Here is a 9750-nt window from a genome sequence, read left to right on the forward strand (position 1 = left end):
ATAAGTCTCACCTGCCCAACACATTTAATAGCAGCCAACCCACAGGATTCTTGAAAAAAAATATTTTTCTGCCCTCCTGAGGGACTATATTAGCACATACTGTTACAGAACATTGATGTTATTTGTAGCACTATCACCTGAAATTTCCCCTCTGCAGCTAGTCAAAACCATTCCAGAGACTATAATACATATAATTTACACTGTCCGTTTTGACTATAGCAATATTAAATGAATCATCCTTGAATTCACTAACAAGAAAGGAGTTAGGACAAAAAATTGCATTAAAGTTGCCAAAGTAGAAAAAATACAAATGTATGAATGAGTAGTGAAGACAATATTAGGACCAAATATAAAAAAAGGAGGAAATATTATTGGTACAAGAGAATTTGAATCATGAATCCTTGCTTCAAAGTATGGCCTTAAATTAGCCTTCCTACTTTGGATGGAGGATGTGGAGAAATTGTAGCTCGCATGGTGAATTTGGAAAGTAGTTGTTAAATATTATCAGGAAGGGAAGTTTTGAGTGATAAAACCTAAAGTCTATTCTGTGGTCTACAGAAGATACATTTCTTTTTTTAAAAAAAATAATATTTTTATTTATTATGTATATATAGGTTTCTTCCTTCTTGTATCCTGCAGTACAGAAGAGGACACCAGATCTTATTACAGATGGCTGTGAGCCACCATGTGGTTGCTGGGAATTGAATTCAGGACCTCTGGAAGAGCAGGCAGTGCTCTATTCCTCTGAGCCATCTCTCCAGCCACCCAGAAGATACATTTCAAGATCACAGAATTGTTAACAATTTCTTTGAGGATTAGTATGAATACAGAGCCCCGAATCTCACTTTAAGAAAATAACCTCTCCATTTGTTTTACAAACCCAAATCATTGGAAACAGATGTTTTCATTTTTCAGGTCTTCTTAGATAAAATAAACATTACTCAGATTCTTGAGTTAGATCACATCAAAATATGGAAAAGAAAAATGAAACAAACGAATAGAGTAGACAAGCTAGAGATAGCCCCCAGCTCCTTGTAGAACGAATAAATAGGGGAAATTAGGCTTTCTAAGTTATAATAAAAACACTCTCAGGTTTAGTAAAAGAATTCTGTAATCAATCTAATGGCAAATGGGATGTATTCAGAAAGAATGTCTAGGGATTCAGGGCATGCAGCTTAGGCTTTGGTCCATTGTGCTGAGATAAGATCGGGAAAGAAAAAAAAAAGAAAAGGTTTCTGGGTTGGAAGGCATAAAACAGGTATCTTAGCAGTGAAGGTCTGCAAGCAACTACATTAGTCAGAGGGGCTTCTGGGGCATATTCCAGCATATCTCACCCAGGAGACAGTCCTCCCATCTTACTATGTTTATTAGGCAGAGGGGCTTCTGGGGCATATTAAAGCATATCTCATCCAGGAGACAGTCCTCCCATCTTACTATGTTTCACGTGCATCATGTTTATTTTCTCCTTCTGGAGTCACGCTGCTCTGATCAGGGTGTAAAACCTGATTTTCTCCTACTCATAGGCTTCTTTAGTAGTGCCAGTGAACCTCTCTGGAGTTCTTGTCAGAAGGTATTATGAACTGCACGACTCTTTTGTCAAGGAGATTACTGGTGATTGATCACAATATTTTAAAATCCATGGAGTGATAATTTGATGCTTCTTTCTTCTTTAAAAAGTTAAATGTTAACAAGAACACATGGTATTATATCCAAAGCATAGTTAAGCAGGAATCCAGTCTTCTATAGCTTTCAAACCTGCTAATTTTATTTTATTTATTTTTTGCCATCCAATGTGTCCCAGGCTTTATTTATTATTTAAGAACAAAATGAGTGACAGGCTCACGATCAAAACAGCATCACTGAACTTCATCTTCCCCATGCTTTTTGTGCTTGCGACCCCTCCTCAGTAAAGGAGCTTCACCCCAAAGCTGTGGTGGCTCCAGGTTCTATCTACCTTTGTCTCCCTCGCCTCAGCTCACCTCATTCCCAGGCAGGGCTGGAGCCTCAGTTTGAATGCATGGGAGAGCCCAGAGCAGCGACGGGAACAGTAGGAAAGGCCTCGCCCTCAGAAAACCGGACTGGAGAGTAGAGTGTGGTAAAGTGGGGGCTCCCATAGCTTGGGGCACCAAAATGGGGCCCTGGGGGTAGAGGAAAAGATACAGGTCCCCCATGGGAAAGGGGACCCGGCAGCCTCATACTCTTCTCGTTGGGAATAATCAGCGCTTGATCGTTTGCCCTTCTGGCGACGGTTACAGAACCACACTCGGACCACATCCTTCTCCAGGCCGAGCTGCTTGGCGATAATGCTTATCTGCTGTAGGGTGGGCTTCGGGCACTGCAGAAACATGCTCTCCAGGTTCCCCCTCACTTTCTCAATGCTCTTCCTCTTTCTCTTTCGAGCCTGCACCAGGGTCTCGGCTTTGCACATCTCCTGAAGGTTCTCGTTGTTGTCGGCTTCCTCTACCCACTTTTCCAGCAGGGGGCGCATCTTGCACATGTTCTTGAAGCTGAGCTGCAGCGCTTCAAAGCGGCAGATGGTGGTCTGGCTGAACACCTTTCCAAAGAAAATACCCAGGGTGTACCTCTTTTGCTTCAGCACCTTAGCAAACTGCTCTAGCTCCTTCTGCAGATCTTTCATGTCCTGGGACTCCTCGTGACTTGGTTCCACCTTCTCCAACTTCACGGCACCGGGGTGGACAGTGCCGGGCTTAGCGGAGGTCCCCTCCTAGTTGCTCTCCACTCCTGCTCCTGCCTGATCCTCAGGCTGCGAAGTTTCCAGGCCAGCTTGGGGCACTAGGCCCAGTCCAACCTGAGGTCCACAGTATGCCATCTCTCCTCAGAATTCATACGGCGGGGGACAAGAGGAAATCCCCAACACCTTTGAGCCTGGCCCAACCCCTGGCCCGATTCCAGGCCCACCTGGAGGCCCTTGGAAGCTTATCCAAGTCCGAGGGTCCAAACAGCCTGGCTCCAGCCCTCCCGACCTAGCACCCCCACCAGGTGGGGGTGAGAAGGTGAAGTCTGAAGCCAGGTGTCCAGCCATAGGGAAGGGGGAGACCCCAAGCCGGGGGCCTGACGGAAGGAGGGCTCACCTAGGGACTGCTTAAACCTCTCTCCCTCCAAACCTGCTAATTTTTAACTAGATACCTGGAAATTGTGGTGAAAACACACTGAAAATTAGCTATCTAGCAATTTCAGTAAAAAGATACATTAAAGAATACATTTTTCTTAAAATAACATCCAATTGTTTTAAAACCTTCATATAATAATTTCTCATTTATACTTGAGATGTTTCCATACCCCGATATTAAGTCTCTCTGTAGATGCAATAAATCAGATCAAGCTGAATTAAAAGTCTAGGGTTAATGTGCAAAGCAGCTCCTGGGTGGCCTCAGTGAGGAAGTAGAATACCATGAGGGGTAACCACGAGGCAGGTGGGTTATTGCATCATAAGTATTGTAGGCACGGTCCTGTGCTTGTCAGGGGAGGAATTGACCCTTGACAGGCTTTCTGAGGGGGCGGGATCTGGAATGGGAGGAATGAGGCTAGGTGGTGCTTCCATATAAACATCCCAGAGTTCGTGGGTATATGGGTACACATTCAAGTCTGACTAATTCCTGGAGGCATGGGACAACATGGGGAAGGGGTAGATAGAAGTCTGTGGGCCCAGGCTTATCAGGTGGTATGTGTGGAAAAGCAGCTAATTGTCATCCTGGAGACCTCAGGCATCTGTTCCTTAAGGAGGGTAAGAAGAAAGGCTGGTAAGGAAATAATAGATTATCACCAGCCCTATGAACTGGACTAGCCATGGGAAGAAAGAAGACTGGCAGAAAGAATGGAACAGATAAGTACCCTGGTTGTACAAAAGAGACAAGGCTGAAAGAGTGAGACATGAGAGTAGATGGGCTCTTTATTGGGACATGTTTGGAAAACTAGGTCCCAGTTGCTCGATAGGTGCCTGCTCTAGTGTGGAAAGGTGGTACCAGCACTGATGTCCCAGGAGCTTGGGAGCTGGAGGTAGCATGCCAAATGGATGGATGATGTGTTCTTCAGAAGTACTTGAGGCATCATATCTGCTACTTCAATGGAGGTGGTGAACACATCCATCCTTTAAAGGTGTTAATAAAAGTTAACAGATAATGGTGCCTTTATTAGTGGGCTTGTGGCTGAGATTAACCTACCATTACTTGCCTGGTTAGCATCCACGAAGATGATGCAGGAGCTGATGTATCTGGAGGGCCCCCTGTGGCAAGAGGAGTGAACCTACAAAATGTGCTTGAAAATAGGTAGGGTCAAAGAGGGGCTCTGGAGACTGTTTCCAACAGACCAAATTTCTTGATACAGTAGCAGAACATGTCCCAGGAACCTGCAGGTATCTTTAAAACAACTGGGATAGGTTTACACCTTGTTGTCAAAGCAAAAGTCTTTGGATTAAAAGGCATGAACATTTTTCCTACGGCATGGTTTTAACCAGATGAAACAAACATTTAAGTCTAAATTCATTGAACAAAAGAGGTTGAGTGAGTGGAGGAGGATGAAACTGAACATACCTATAGGGTTCTATTCCCTCTCTTATCCTAACCTGTGTTTTAAAGCTAGGACCAGTAAAATCAGCAGAAAGTTAAGCACTATAGAAAACTGTTTGCAGTCATGGCCCTATCAGTTCATCAGGACTGCATTTTCAGTGCTAAAACTGTAAACCTCTGAAGTTATATCTGAAACCCGTTTATCCCCTGCAACAAAGCCTGTGAATGAGGAACACCTGTCTGTACTCTTAAGAGGAAACAACTAATGAACCAAAAGCTACCAAGCTGGTTGTAGCCTTGAGGGGTGTGGGTCAGGAGAAAGCTGCTAAACTGGTAAGGCTATCAGTATCCTACTCATCCAATGCCATCAGATCTGAGAAGGATAAGCATAAGTGAGAGAGATTTCCAACTACCTAGGGAGTCCCAAATTTCTCCATGGTTATTGTGGGACCAAAGATCCAGAAGCAGTAACTGTTTTTAGATGCCGAGTTCAGAAGATCTGACAGACATTCCTGTGGGTAGAAATTTGGGGAGAGTGACCTACTTGAGTTAACAAAATGGAGCAATGGATCCTCCAATGTACTGTTGTGGAATCTTGACAGGGTCCTGTCCTTGGTTTAAAAATTAAGCAGTTTCTTGCTTCATAGCTGGTTTTGCCATATTTAAAGCATGCTTCCAGGTGGAAGTTCTGTGGCCATCAGTCTTTTTTGAAGAGATACAGGACACTGCCTTCAAGAGGACAATATTCTTCATATAAAGATTTCTTAAGTAAGAATGGTAAAATAACGTGCTTAAGGCCATTGCATCCATTGGTCTTGAGTTCAGAACTATTCTTTTCGTAGTGTAAAGCCTGTCCTTTCTGATTACCTCACAATCATGATGATGAGCTTAGTTAGAGTCACAATATATGAGCAGGCTTCCTTTTAGCTTATTTATAGTATTAGTGACTAAGCAAGGCAAGCACTTCGGGAGCATACTTCTCTGTTAAGATTGTACCTTGAAAGTATGTTTTCTTTTATTTCAAGCTAAAACATTATGGTCCAAGCTATGCTCACTCAGGGGAATTCAGTACCTTACTGAAATATTTTATAGATGTTCTTCATGACTTTAAGCTAAGCAAGGTTTCTACTCCATGTGCCTAATATATTTTTTCTTTAACGTATAATCTTATATATACTCACTTATGAGTATACTCCACAAATGAGCATGTTTAGGACTGGTTTTATCCTCTTGGTCAAGGAGAGCAAAAATATTGCAGGAGAGGCTATTGGTTTTATGTTAGATATTTATGAGTGAAGACTGCACTTGTTTCTACAGCCATTACATGAAATGCAATAAGGGATCCTGAGCTTTGTACTGTGAACCAAGAGAGAATATATAAAAAATAAACATGTATACAGCTGTCATAGATCCTAGCCAGGAGTTAACTTCTATTGTATGGTTAAATAGCTATGGTATGTATGTCAAATGATTTCTAAACATCGGTCTTCATGTCAGTTAGCTACTGTTGGTCATGAACCTTTTCTTGGTCTTTACAAATTGGTGGTAGTTACAACAGAGAGTAGCAGCAGGCTACCTGTACATCCCAACCTCCCATCCCATAATAACCTCACAGATACTGTATTAATTAAATCACTGCTTGGCCCATTAGCTCTAACTTCTAATTGGCTAACTCTTACATCTTAATTTAACCCATTTATATTAATCTGTTTATTACCACGATGTTGTGGTCTACCAGCAAAGACTCAGCATGTCTGACTCCAGTGGCTCCATGGCGTCTCTCTGACTCCATCCTTCTTTCTCCCCATTCAGTCCATTTCTCCCTGCCTACCTAAGTTCTGTGCTATCAGCAGGCCAAGGCAGTTTCTTTATTCATTAATGGCAATTACAACACATAGAAGGGACTCCCACATCACCTCCCATTTTCTGTTTAAATAAAAAGGAAGGTTATAACTTTAGCATAGTAAAATTACATATAACAGGTATCAAGCAAAAATTACAGTTACAATATTTATATCTACTTTATCTATTATCATAACTCAGGAAAACTATAACTATCACTATAAATTCTTCAACTCCATCAAAGACTCCAGAAGTATATAATATTACTTAAGTAAACAGGAGATGCATTGTAAACAACTTCCAAAACTCTAGAATGGACAGACATCTTGCTGCCTTGAAAGTCAACCAACATTTTTCTGTAACACTGGGACATCCATATTCAGTCTACAGACCCATAATATCCAGCAGACTTTTCATGAAGCAGGAAAATTCAAAGACAGTTTCACCTATATTGGCAGTTTCTTTGTCCCATTTTTTTTTCTTTTGTATCCTGCAGAATGTCTAGCAGACTCTTTCATGAAGCAGGAACCCCAAAGGATCATCTCACCTTTAGGCAAGTTCAGCAGTCAGCAGGGGAGGGGACAGGAAAGGGGGGAACAGAGAAAAATGTATAGCTCAATAAAATAAAAAAAAGAAAAAATAGGACTAATTATAGCTCATAGAGCTTAGTCCTCCTATAATCAATCAAAAGGTAAAGACAGATGGACACTTGAATTTTTTTGACTATTTAGTTAGTCAAAGCTTACACTGTGTGCTGCTATTCATATTATTAAATTGAGGCATTGATTATGTGGCTTTGGATGAGGTCAACCATACCCCAAATCTTTAATTCTAGAATTATCACATTGTAACTTTTCTCTTCCCGTCCAGTTCCAATACAAACTGCAACAGACTCTGCACACAAATGCCTGTCATTAGAAGTCTCATATGTCTCCACTGCTAATGAAATCTGGTTCTCTGTCTCACTATTACTTCCTATCCCTTGTTAGCACACCACTGTCGCAGATTGTCAGTCCCTCTTCAGGCTTCATTTGCTTGCCTAAGCAGCCTTGACATTAGGGTCAGTCATTTTATTAGATTGTCACACTCTCTTGCCCAAGAGCTGCCATTCTAATTCCCAAGAATGGGTAAGTACAGTCATCTGCCTTCTTGCCTCCCAGTCCTAGGCTGCCAAACACTGCAGGAGAAAGTCACACAGACATGTGGCCTGGTAACACTCAGTGCTGGGCACTCCGCAGTCTGACAGAACTTGTTCTTGTGGGTGTTTTACAGTCTTTGGTCTCCTCAATGCCATGTGCAATATTCCTTCTCACTTAGGTTCTAATGAGGCACTTTCTTCCAGTTCCAAAAGAAAGTGAAACCCAGCTTGATTTTCTTATCTAAAATTTCAGCTTTCCTGTCTGGTCCTCTCTGGTCTCTCTGTCTCTTTGAGTCTTCAGCCATTTTATACTGTAACTTCGCCTTATGTACCCTCCTTACCAGGTCACTTTGGGCACTCATTGTGCCTTGTTTTGTCCTTGACCTTACTTGGAAAGAATGACTGAATCAATTGCTTTGCCTCCCTGCCTCCTACTCTGTCAATGTCTCCTGCTTTCTTTGATGACCTGTTTAGCTGGCTCCTCTCTGTTCTGTGTAAGGTGACACTGTTTTGTGTTAGTCCACTTTGTGTCCCCATCAGAAGCAGCCTCCTCTGACGCCAGCTTCCCTTTAGGGGCAACCTTTCTTCTGCAAATTCAACATTCAGAATCCACAATGTACCAGCTTTCTGGATCTCTGTTCCTCCTGAGCAGCAGTTGACCTTTCCTGCCACTTCCATTTGTACAACTTCTCCCACATTTGTGTTCTATCCAAGATTATTTTCCAAAAATGACTGAAACAGATTAATACAAGTTTTTCCTAACTGCTTCTCTTTCAATTTTTCTTTTCACCTAACAATGTGTATGTGCTCTCGGATTTTAAAATCCATCAGTGGTTCTTAATTTATCTTTTATTCTTAGATTTTCTCACCCTTATTCCATCATAAAGAAGCCTGTGCTCTTCTCTTTTTTCTTTTATTTAAATAACATTTTAAAATTTATTTTACATACCAAGAAATTTCCTTCCCCCCTCTCCTCCTGTCCCCTTCCTTTTTCATCTACCTCCTTCCCCATCCACTCCTTCTCCATCTCCATTCAGAAAGGGACAGGGCTCCTATGGGCTTGCACAAAGCATGGCCATCAAGTTGAGACAGGTCTGAACTCCTCCCCTGCCAGGGCCAGGGAATCCATCAAGTTACCAGTGGGAGTCCTGCTCTATTAGAAGCCTTACTAAGACACCAAGATACAGAATGGTCACACAGATGCAGAGGGCCTAGGTCAGTCCTATTCAGGCTCTCTGACTGTTGGTTCAGAATCCATGAGCTGTCTCTGTGGGTTCCCCCATCAAGACCCCCCTGGTTAGTACAATCCCTCCTCCCTTTCTTCCTCAAGACTCTCAGCAAAGCACTTTTCTGTGGATCTCTGCCTCTGCTTCAATCAGTTACTGGATAGAGTATCTCTGATGCCAATTAGGAAGTCATCAATCTGCTTAGAGTAGATGGCCAGTTCAGGCACCATCTCCACCATTGCTAAGAGTCTTAGATGGGATCATTTTTGTGGGTTTCTGAGAGTTTCCCTGGCACCATGTTTTTCCCTAACCCCCAAATGCCCCCCATCAAGACATCTCTTTTGTTACTCCTGTGCTCTTCTTTCTAAAGAAGACAGGAATGCTTACACAGATCATTTCTTTTTTTCTCTTCTTTTGATTTTCGAGGCAGGATTTCTCTGTGTAACAGCTCTAGCTGTCCTGGAACTAGCTCTTGTAGATCAGGTTGGCCTTGAACTCACAGAGATCTGCTTTTTTCCTGCCTCTCAAGTGCTGGGATTAAAAGCGTGCATGACCACCTCCTGGCTACAGATGGTTTCTATTAAGTCCCATTTTCTTTATTTCTGATTGTGTTTGCAGGCAAGTGGTACATACACAGAAATGATCAGAATTAGCAAATAATCCCATATTCCTTGAGAAGCCTCTTCAGAGGCTCTCCTTCCACCCTAGGTATTACTTTAATACATGTATATTGATATGCCTGTTTATCCCCTGCAGAGCCTAGCTATTCCCAAAAGTGGATATTAAGACAGTAGGGGGAAAATGATGCAGATACTTTTCAAAAATTTGGAATAGAAATTGGCTCTTTTCCATCCTTAATCTATGAAGCATTCCAGTTGTTTAGGTGTATATTTTGCCACTAATCATTAAAGGGTCCATTGTTTACTTATATCGGCATAGATTTTTTTTTTTTTTGGAACTGTCTCACTGAGTGTCCCAGGCCAGCATCCAACCGAAAATCTTTCTGCTTCATCTTTTT

General features: G+C 42.1%; 1 pseudogene; it reads right to left on the minus strand.

Annotated features, from left to right (window-relative positions):
* Window positions 1-2004: 2004 nt before the first annotated feature.
* On the minus strand, window positions 2005-3043 carry LOC142839938 (POU domain, class 5, transcription factor 1-like; annotated as a pseudogene).
* Between the last annotated feature and the right edge of the window lie 6707 nt (window positions 3044-9750).

The sequence above is a fragment of the Microtus pennsylvanicus genome, chromosome 22 (assembly GCF_037038515.1).
Source record: "Microtus pennsylvanicus isolate mMicPen1 chromosome 22, mMicPen1.hap1, whole genome shotgun sequence".
In the NCBI taxonomy this organism is placed as follows: Eukaryota; Metazoa; Chordata; class Mammalia; order Rodentia; family Cricetidae; genus Microtus; species Microtus pennsylvanicus.